This window comes from Limulus polyphemus, unplaced genomic scaffold (genome assembly GCF_000517525.1).
Source record: "Limulus polyphemus unplaced genomic scaffold, Limulus_polyphemus-2.1.2 Scaffold759, whole genome shotgun sequence".
In the NCBI taxonomy this organism is placed as follows: domain Eukaryota; kingdom Metazoa; phylum Arthropoda; class Merostomata; order Xiphosura; family Limulidae; genus Limulus; species Limulus polyphemus.
In genome coordinates, this window is record NW_013666369.1 from 15,631 (window position 1) to 24,501 (window position 8,871).

At 36.2% G+C, this 8,871-nt stretch overlaps 1 protein-coding gene across 2 annotated transcripts in view; it reads left to right on the plus strand.

Moving 5' to 3' along the window:
- The first annotated feature begins 5,448 nt into the window (after positions 1 to 5,448).
- LOC106460362 (A-kinase anchor protein 1, mitochondrial-like) overlaps positions 5,449 to 8,871 on the plus strand; it is a 73,634-nt gene continuing 70,211 nt past the window's right edge. The window contains exon 1 of one of the 2 annotated variants that reach the window (XM_022387062.1): positions 5,449 to 5,578. The gene's annotated coding sequence lies outside the window, so the exon portion shown is untranslated. The remainder of the gene's footprint in view (positions 5,579 to 8,871) is intronic. The other variant, XM_013920054.2, reaches the window with a different exon arrangement.

The following is an 8,871-nucleotide window of genomic DNA, read 5'->3' on the forward strand; positions in this document are numbered from 1 at the left end:
TTATTAAGTAAGAACTTGTGTCGCTAAAGTTTCGTCGGAACGAAGTTACGGAAAGTTAATTAACAAACGGAGACGTAACAATACTAATGAAGAGGCATCTCCAAAATTCGCGGACTTCCCCGATAATTCGAGAAACTCAGTCACGCATGCGCCAGCAGCGTCACGTGTCTTCCGTTGTCATAACATTGTCTTCTTTTGTACTGTTAGTTTCACTCTAACATATTAAACATTAGGCCTATGTCAGTCATTAAGCCTATCACTTCTATGGTAGTTACCTTCACATCAACTTTATTCTCTTTTGCTATTATCTGTCTGCTTTTAACTCTTATTATAACAAAAGCTAAACAAGAATAAAATATTCACTCACAAAAATAAATTAATCAGTGATATCTAAACCAAACAGTCTTTTACATCATGACATAAACCTCTCTTTAAGATAAAATATTTACATATTTTTCCTTGCTATATACAAATGCTGTACTTAGTTCATACATGTTCTATTATTTCTGGAATGCCACCTCGTGCGGTTGTTCCCAATTCACCTTGTTGGGCAAGTCTTTCTTGGTCAGGTCAGTGAATGGTGCAGTAATTTCAGCATAATTTGGGACGAATTTCCTGTAGTATCTTACTAACCCCAGGAAGGACCTGAATTGCTGCTTGATCATTGGAGCTGGTGCATCTTGTATGTGGATTACCCTTTTCTTTTCCATGGCTATCTGTCGGTCCCCCACTTTATGCCCAACAAACTCCAATGTAGCACTTGGATGGCCTGATGGTTAGACCTGCTGCCCTCACTTGCTGGAATAGTAGTCTAAGTCTCTTCAGATGGTCTTCCCATCTTGCAGTTTGTGTCAGAATGTCATCCACATAGTACTTGATGTTGGTGGTGTTGTGCAGCATTTTCCTCATCTTGTGGTTGAATGTTGCTGCTGAATTGACTAACCCAAATGCCATCTGCTTAAATTGGTAACATCCGTCTGGTTTCACAAATGCTGTCTTCTCTTTAGACCCTGTTTCCATCTGGATTTGCCAGTAACCTTTACTGAGGTCGATTTTTGAAAAGAACCTGGGCCCATTTAGTTTTGCCATGATGGCCTCTGGGTTGCCCATAGGTTCAGAGTCGAACTTTGTTACGAGGTTCAACCTTGGGAAGTCTATGCAGAAATGGTTGGATCTGTCCCTCTGGTAAACATTAGGCTGGATTTGAAGGCTCATTGATTCCAGCTTCAAACATTGTCTCAACTTCCTGCTTTATAAGATCTCTCATTGCATAAGACATCACTTTGACTGGATCCCTGGCTGTGGTCTCGATCTTGTGTTGCACAATGTCTGTCTTTCCTGGTTTATCTGCGAAGGTATCTGTGTTCTGGCACAGTAGGTCTTGTAACTATTTATTTTGCTTGCCAGTCAGGTCTTCACTGATGTTGACATCTTTGTATGTTTTATCTCCCCCTAGTAGTCTTAAGTCGGGTAGGTCCTCATCTTCTAAGACAAAGTCACTGTCTTCTGATTCTGCATCTATGATGGCCACATCAGCAACATCCATCTCTGTTTCATTAGCTGCACCCATTAGGTCTTCTTCTCTCCCAAAATACTTCGTCAACAGATTGGCATGGTATATCTTGGTCTTCCTGTTCATATTCATCTTGTAGTCCATCCTGTTGAGTACTTCCTGTACTTCAAAAGGTCCTTTCCATTGCAAGGTGAGTTTGTTGTGGAATGTGAGCGGCACAACTAAGAACTTTTGTCCAACTTTAAAATGTCAATCCTTGGCCTTCTTGTCACAGAAATACTTCTGACTGCCTTGAGCTGCATACAAACTCTGTCGAGCAAATTGATAGGTCTCCTCCAGTTGGTTTCTGAGGTCTAGCACATACTGTTATCTGTTCCTTACTTCTTCTCCTATCCATAGCTTTTTCAATATTTGCATCAGACCTCATACTGTTCTTCTATACAGTAATTCGAAGGGTGAAAATTCTGTATTTTTTTGTGGGACTTCTCAATAAGTGAATAATACTGCCTGTAAGTACCTGTCCCAGTCATGTGGTCTCTCTTGGCAGATCGTCTTTAGCATACTCTTTAAAACACCATTGACTCTCTCACAAAGTCCATTACATTTAGGATTATGCAGGGTAGTCAAGAGTTGCCAAGTACTGATGAGTCTGCACAGATCCTGCCTCATTTCTGAAGTACACTGGGTCTCTCTATAACTCAGGATTTCTATTGGAAAGCCTACCCTGCAAAATATCTCCAGGAGGGCATTTGCTTCTCTATCTTTGGCAATGCCATTGCTTCTGGATAACGTGTTGCATAGTCGACTACTGTTAGCACATACCAGTTGCCCTTGTCAGACACAGGCACTAGTGGCCTGATTAAGTCAACAGATACTCTGCTGAATGGCTCTTCTATAAAAGGCATCTCCCCAATGGCACTTTGGCTACCTTCCCTCCAAGTATTGTCCTTTGGAAGATGTCACATGACCTGTAGAATCTACTCACACCTCCAATTACTCCTGGTCAATGGGAATTACTGGTGATTCTGTCTGCCATTTTCTTTGTTCCTAGGAGTCCTCTCATGATTGATTCATGTGCCAACTTCATCACTTGAGTCCCGTATTCTTTTGGTACTATGATCTGTTTAACTTCCCCAGTTTAATTGCTTTGATAGATTTGGTATAGAACTCCCTTCTGGTCCTCTATTCTATAAGTATCTTTCCCCTTTGTTTTGTGCTTGACTTTCTTCTGGGCATTGTCCCAAAGTTTCTGCAGTGAAAGGTCTTTCTTCTGTGCTTCTTTAAGTTCCTGCAAACCTCTTCTTTTTTTGAGCTCTGATGGTCACAGCAGATGCTTCATCAATCTTCTTTCTGTGTAGTTCCTCAAAGTTTCTGCTACCTGGAATGTTTCCTATCACCAAGTCATATATTGGTTCCTTGATACACATGGCCTCAAGATCTCCTACATAGCATGGAGTATCCTCCTTTATTTTTGCTATGAGAAATTTTCTCACTGTTTCATCAATTAACACAGACAGTAGTACCTTTCCATCATCTGATCATTGGATACTATACTGGTTATCACTGCTGCTCTACTGAACAAAGTGTCTGATAGGACCTTCACTTTCTTGTTTCCAATTTCGACTTCACTTGTCATAATATTATTTGATGGCACCTCTTGATATTTATCACATGCTCCCATCACTATTGGCACTATTGATCCATTTGCTAATTTGAGCTGACCATTAGTCGTGCACTGATCAGCCATGCTTTCTTGTATTGAATTTGACAAATAGTCTTGATTCTATTTCTTCTGGCAGTAGCACCCACGGTGCCAGTCACTCTTTTCTTGTTTCTTACCAGTACTATCTTTTTAAATAGCTCCAGCTGCTTTATGTTGAGATTTCTGCTGTTGCTTGCTGGTAATGGATTTGACCTCCTTTGCAATCTGCCCCATTATATAACAAACATGACGTATCTTCTGTCTATTAACACCCTGTCACCTTTGGTAAACTCCTGCTTCTGGTCAGCCATTACTGGTTTCAAATTTAACTGGCATTCCGGGACTTGCCAGTTATACTACCTCCATGGGCTTACATATACTGTTCTGCCTGTTTGATCATCTTCTCTACATCTTTTGGTGCTCACTTCTTTAGGAACAGTGACAAGTTAGTTGAACACATGGTCATGAACTTCACATACTAATAGGTCTGTCAGTCCCTCATAACTATTTTTACACATGGTCATGTCAGTCAATCTGGTAAAATATTGCTGCAAACATGCCACAAACTGAAATACAGTTTCTCCAATATCAGGTTTGACTCCTCTGAACTTTCAAAGAAAACCTTCTTCAGTAAGTTAATATTGTTTCATTAAAGCTACTTTTAATTTGTCATAATCCATGGCATATTCTGACGTCATGCTTGAATATACTTGTAGGCCTTTTTCTGTGAAAAGTGGGCTGAGACAGACTGCCCAGTCGCCTTTGTCCCAGTTCTGAGATTGGACAAATCTTTCATATCTCTCCAGGAAAGCATCCATGTCATCTTTATGTTCATCAAATTTAGGCAGCTTGGGTCAGCTAGTCCTGACTCCATTGCCATTCTTGGTTCCTTCTTCTTTCGGTTGGGTGAGTTTTGTTATCTAAATTTGTGCTATTATTCCCTCTATTTCTAATCTCTCCCCTCTCTCTTTTTCTTCTTTCTCAGTTTGTATTCCCAACCTTTCTATTTCTAGTTTCTCCTTTTTCAATTTGTCTCTTCTGTTGCTGTTCTTCTTTTTCCAGTTCTTGTTTAACAAACTCTCGTAGTTCACTGTCTTTTAACCTAAGCTGATATCCTCTTTCTACCCATTTATCAAAATCCGTTGACATTGTTATGTAACGTAATTTCAATCTTTATACTATTTTCGTTACTACTGCAGTTCTGCGTATATAAGTAGGTCTACTTATTTTCGCTGTCATTTACGTTTTCTTATATCGCCCTTTATCACTGTATAATCCTGGCTGGCTTGCCAATTGTCAGAATTAAAAAACAAATATATATATAATTATATATAAATAAATTTTCTTTTTTGACAATTGTCAAATAGAAAGGCTTTTAGTTATATTTCTTAATATAACAAATATATACTATGTTGTTGTTGGGCTCAGGATTCTTCTAATTTGGGTCTCTGTGACTTGTTGGCCATAAATTCAACCATGAATAAAGAGGACGCACTTTACTCATTTTTAAAATAATATGTACATTCAGAACAAGTTAACGTATGTATAATAAATTCTTCAATGCTATAGATATTATAGGCATATCATAAATACTATATATGTAGTTCTCTCCTTCTTGTCAAATATCCACGAAGGCCTATTCAATTACTTTAGAATTTCAGTTGAGAAGCCGAACTATCTTCTCTATTTCTATCGCATTAGTATTCTCTGTGGTAGGAACTTTGTAGAATAAAGCAAGATTGGTAGTTACACCTGTCAATTATTGTCTAGCAGAAAGAAGTGAGGGTTATCAAAGGCCTTAAGTTTTTTTTGTTTGTAATGAATTGTGTATAAGATATACAGAATTTGGAAGTCGCTATTAAATGTTATTAAGACATAGAGAACCTCCAAAACACTGGATTTTACTATACCAAGTTCCCCGTGTTTATTACAATCCCATAGCGTAACTTCTCCTCCTTCTTACCAGTGGGGGATTTCCCATTAATCTCTATAATTAATGAGACAGTTGTAAAATAATACCCTGAATCACCAATAAATGACTATATGAAATAGAGACCTAAATATTAGACTCTTCTTCATCAGATATTTAGTATTAATTTGTTCTGCGAGTGAGACATTCCCTTTTTATGATAAATAATTACTGTGTTAATAATTGTTATTGTGAAACAAAAAATACTGGATTTGTATTCCTCCGCTTCCTGTTGGCGCAATCGCAGCTTCTGCGAAGTACGTCACTCTTGGATGTTATGGCGGATGGTGTCCACGTGGGGTAACAAAAACATGTTTTAATTATTTTGTAATTTGCATAAACAACGCTTTTCATATTCAGAAAGGTTTAAGGGAAAGGTCTGCGTTTGTAAGAGGTTGGTATATTTCCTTTTTTAAAGTCCCTCGTACATTTTTTAGCATATTAATATTTTAACATATTGCATGTTATTGTTATCAACATTGTTTGTCATGCCTTGTGTCTGAACTTATATAGGCATGATGGAATTGTTATGTACTATTAATACTATGTACTACTACCAAGCCGATTATACATTGTAGTGAGTTTCATAGTAGTATTAGTATTAGTGGCAGTAATAATAACTGTTAATAGTAGCAGATTTTTAATAGATAGGTAGTAGTAAATTAAGAGTTTGCACGTTTATTTTTTTATGTAAATTGTAATTTATTAGTTTACATAGAAACATACAGAGACTATAATTTACTCGTAGTAGTACTAAGACTAGTACTACTTCTATTAGTGTCATACTGATTATTATTAGTAGATTAAATTTTAGCACTAGTCTCATATTTAAGAGGTTTTTGGCATTTAAAACTAATTAGTTAAGCATTTGCCGTATACAGATGATATACCATTACCATGTATAAGTGTTAAATGGTGATACATATGCATTCTTTATTCAAGATATTTTAAAACTTGTATAGTATGCAGTTAGCTTGGGTTATTCAGATTTGTTATTGGGATTGTATAGACAGATGTTGGATACTCTGTTAGCTAACTTTTGACTTTGAATTGATAGTTTCTACTGCATTCTACAAAAATAAGATGCCATACTGTATTGTACTTGTAGTAAATACAAATTTTAAGGGTTGCATTTCATTCTGTGAAATTGTAATAATTTTTTGAAGAAAATGGCAATAAACAGTTACCGACACTTATAAGCTGGTTAATGTAACTTAAGAAATCTGCCATATTTTATTCCTAATAACTAATGAAGTTAAAACTGAGGTTTGTGGTTTTTTAGAACAGCATAGTTTAGTTGACTGAAACATTAGTGTAGAAATTCTGTTTATTGTCTTTTTACATTTGATCCTGGTATGAGAAATTGAAAATGGTATGTGTATATGACTAGATTTTTCCCATTGAAATAATATCGTCGTGAACCTGGTGATATCAAATTAAAATAAGAAACAAAATTAGTATACTAAGTTCCATTTTTTGAAGAAATGTTCATAAAAAAATAAATCAAAACTGATTTTGCAAGATGAAATATTTCATTTACTATGTTATGGGAAATTGGGAAGAAAGAGATAGTGTATTTTCCTTCCCTTTGAATATATTAGGTCGTCAAGAAATTAATGTCACTTTTTTTTAGATAAAAAACCCGAACAACTTGTATATCAAAATAAAACATTTATGAAATGAAATAGTCTCCATTCTTATCGATGGTGTTTTTTACATCTTACAATCAGGTTGTTAATGCCCTGATTAAAGAAATCACTTAGCTTTGAAGCAAAATACGTATCGATGCCATCTTTAACACCTTCCACATTTGCATATGTTTTCCCATTAAGATGGTGTTGCAGCAAACAATTAAGATGGTAATCTGATGGTGCCATATGTGGAGAATATGGTGTGTGGGGGAGAACTTCCCAACCCATCTCCATAATGTTGTGTTGGGTCAAACATTTGCATACATTTTCCCATTAAAATGGTTTTGCAGCAAACAAAAAAGATGGTAATCTGATGGTGCCATATCTGGAGAATATGGTAGGTGGAGAACTTACCAACCCAACTTCATATTCTTGTGTTGCATCAAACGTGCCACATGTGGATATGCATTGTCATGGAGAAGAAAAACATCTTTCTGATTGACGAGTGAAGGGTGTTTCTGATGAAAGACTTGATTTAAATGTTCCAGTTGCTGTGGATTGAGGAGTTTGAAATGAATTACTCCTTTGATGTCCCACCAAATACAAAGCATCACTTTCTGTGGATGGTGTCCAGGTTTTGGGTTTGGAAACTGTTTTTGTATGGGACTGAGCAAATTTTTTTGGCATTTAATAATCACATAGAGAATCCATTTTTTTATCACCGGTGAAAATTTTGTCCAAAAATGGTTCATGATTCTTGCATTTCACAATAGTAAATTGCTTAACAGCTCAGAAAGTAAGGGTCACAATGCTCTTTCAGTTGAGTTTTTGAACTCCTAGTAATCTTCCTCAGTCATACAAAATGTTGATGTTTTAGGCATTACATCTATTAACACAAGCCATCCTACTTATGCAATACTCAGTAGCTGTAGTCAACAAAGTGTGCACATACTTCTTAATGAAACTCTGTAAGATGTTCAGAAAGTAGGGATTACAACACTCTTCTGGTCCTATTAATCTTAAAATCAGGAACTCATTCTAATTTTGTGAAAACTGAGTGGCAAAGAAAATGCAGTGCATATATTTCATCATGAAATATCACCTGAGAGCTCAGTCACAATTTAACAATCAGTGACACATCCTAACTGCTGGTCCAACAGTTAATTTCAGCCATAGTAATTAAGAGGGCATTGTTTGCATCTATGATAACCACTGAATTTGCCAGTGCAAAACAATGTGTTGAGCAATGTAATGAAAGGATTTTCAACCTTAAATCTTTTGATGACACTAGTGTTTTTACAAGTCATCATGCTTATGCCATCTGTTCCTAGGCAAATGAGATTTTTCATCTGGGATTTCTTAATGAGAAGCACAGCCCATATTTCTCCAAAAATATCATTAGCCATTGCTCTTCCTAACTCACTCAGGGACAAAAGATGTCCGTCTACCTGTTAATTCCAAATAAATGGAATACATATAACAATATTCTGATAAACACTGTGGTCTGTACTTTTATCAAATACTGGTGCATACATCCTAGATGATATGTCCAAAAAAAGATCCCCTATAATTTCTGACATCACCAATTGAAATCGTAAGCACTGTCATGGCTAGTATACGTCTTTCTTTGATCTGAGCTCAGCACTTTCAATTCTTGACAGTCCTGTTGAAAGTATTTTCATTCTGTAACTGAACACAAGAATTAGCCAAATCAGATTCATGTAGCCAGCTGTAATCAAGGGAGTTTTTATTAAATAAATTTTGATAGGGGATAATCTGAAGAATTACATTTATCAGAAACATCCTCACTCTAAATTGTTCATAAACAATATCTACCTCAATATATAGAATTATCCCAAGTATAATAAGGAATATCAGAGACATGGTATTCAAATTCGATGACAAGGAACCCACTTTGATACTAATAATGGCTGGAGACGGCTTGAATGGGTAATGAAGAAAAACTTTAATATAAGTTTAACATAACAGCAAATGTACAAGGTTCCGACAAAACCTTGTCGAAACCTTGTACATTTGCTGTTATGTTAAACTTATA